This window comes from Homalodisca vitripennis, unplaced genomic scaffold (genome assembly GCF_021130785.1).
Source record: "Homalodisca vitripennis isolate AUS2020 unplaced genomic scaffold, UT_GWSS_2.1 ScUCBcl_146;HRSCAF=1384, whole genome shotgun sequence".
NCBI lineage: Eukaryota > Metazoa > Arthropoda > Insecta > Hemiptera > Cicadellidae > Homalodisca > Homalodisca vitripennis.
In genome coordinates, this window is record NW_025776272.1 from 137793 (window position 1) to 140435 (window position 2643).

The window sequence follows — 2643 nt, forward strand, 5'->3', positions numbered from 1 at the left end:
ATTCAATAATAGCACACGCCATACAAAACAGTGTTTTCCTTAAGCACTTAGCGTGAATAAATGGGGTTTTCCATAATTTTAAGTAGTTTAGAACAGCTTAGAATTAATTTTGACTATCATGGTAAAACAAATATAACAGTTTGAACAATAATACTATTTTGATTATCTTTGTTGATTAACTTTAGTTATACATGGTTGGCTGAGCTTTAGCGAAAATACATACCCTAAGCCTGGGAAAAGTTCTTTGCTATCTTTCTATCCGTAGGCCTATGTCCGTAAGATAACTTGAAAAATAACTAAACTATAGACTTTAAAATTGTCAATGACGGTGCATTTTTATATGAGGAACACTGAATTAGATAACGTTGCATGTCACTTCATGATATTTGGCTGAGCGTTAGCGAATATCTTTACATTTATTTTACGGGTAACTATTATCTCAACGATAAAATAGCGTAATAAATAAATTCTTAAACAACCTCAATACACGTATAAGAGATTTTAAACATATGACATATTAATACGTGTAGCCTATGTTTACCAACAAACATCATATTATTGTGACTAGATGGACAAATTTAAATGATTTGAGACTGATATTTAACCCAATTTAATGAATGAAAATCTGAATATATCATTTGGCAAATCACGTCGATAGAAATATCTAAACTTTTCAGTAATCTTAATTTTTTTAAGTTAGTTTTAAGAAATATTCATGTTTTCTGTACAAGTTTTATTCCAAAATTTAACTGTTGTGTATGGATATTTTACTTTTCCAAGATGTCCAAACTTATTATAGTTACCTATAATATTCAAAGAGTAACTGTAAAATAGTATTGAACGAGGCCAGAATTATAATGTACTGATGATGGAGAATTATTATACTGAAACAAAGCAAACTCCATGTGAAACGTTGACACATCCACAGATTTGTTGGAAACAAGAGTCGCCCTCGCCTGCTGTTTAACATTCATACTCTGTCGGTACATGCGCTGCAGTACGCCAAATAATAATGTACTGATGTACTGATGATGGAGAATTATTATACTGAAACAAAGCAAACTCCATGTGAAACGTTGACACATCCACAGATTTGTTGGAACAAGAGTCGCCCTCGCCTGCTGTTTAACATTCATACTCTGTCGGTACATGCGTTGCAGTACGCCAAATAATAATGTACTGATGATGGAGAATTATTATACTGAAACAAAGCAAACTCCATGTGAAACGTTGACACATCCACAGATTTGTTGGAACAAGAGTCGCCCTCGCCGGCTGTTTAACATTCATACTCTGTCGGTACATGCGCTGCAGTACGCCAAATAATAATGTACTGATGTACTGATGATGGAGAATTATTATACTGAAACAAAGCAAACTCCATGTGAAACGTTGACACATCCACAGATTTTGTTGGAACAAGAGTCGCCCTCGCCGGCTGTTTAACATTCATACTCTGTCGGTACACGCGCTGCAGTACGCCAAATAATAATGTACTGATGATGGAGAATTATTATACTGAAACAAAGCAAACTCCATGTGAAACGTTGACACATCCACAGATTTGTTGGAACAAGAGTCGCCCTCGCCGGCTGTTTAACATTCATACTCTGTCGGCACACGCGCTGCAGTACGCCACATATAATTCATTCATGGGTTCAGATTGTATGTACGTTTTTAATTTCGTGAAATACAATAATACAAAACATTGAAACTTAATAAAACGTGGTATATCTATCGAAGTAGGTCGCACACTGCGACTTCGTGTGTATTACTCTCTGATATATCGTTTAATATGGTGTCTGATACGACACCCGGAAGCCATGTTATCACACGTAATATTAACTTACCACTTCCTCGCATTCCCGATATAACAGCACATATGAGATAATAACAGGCAATGAGTAAGGAACGAAGGTTAACTCATCATTTTACCTTGATCTTCTACTGGCACACAAATCGGAAAGACACCAGGATTAAATTTGATATTTCAAAAAATGAATAAAACTAATCAACTGCACAGTTTTATTCTCATTTTCAAATCCATAATGTATATAATTGTTCAGTGACTTCCAGGATTACATTTTTCAGGAATAAAAAATGTTTTTTTGGAATGTACAACTAATTGACTCTGTGCTATTGAAAAGACTCACACATCACTTCAATAAGTTTTTATAAAGAGTATCAACCTCTAAAATGTTTCAAGATGGCCGCAGTTCACATTTGTGAAAGTTCTTACTTCGAATATTGCACAACATGAACTGAAACGTTTGTAAAACATTTATTTCATAAATATTTTAATCATCCTAAGGAATTAAATTTTTATATTATACACATTGTATTTATGTACATTGCAATAACTCATTATATTAAAAAAGTATTTGCCAAACATAAGATAAACCTTATAATAAATAGATACAATGGAGAATCAAAGCACCTGACAGAGCAACGGAATGACGCAACGAATGACGCAACGCACAGAAGTACAAACAGACGGACGCAGACTGTCCTTCATTTTTGACCATAAAATTAATAGCTTACTTCTTAAGACTAGGAGGAACCCGTGTACCAAGTTTCAAGTCACTAGCTCATTTTTATATAAAGATTTATTGCACAGACCAGCAGAGAGACAGACAGACAGAG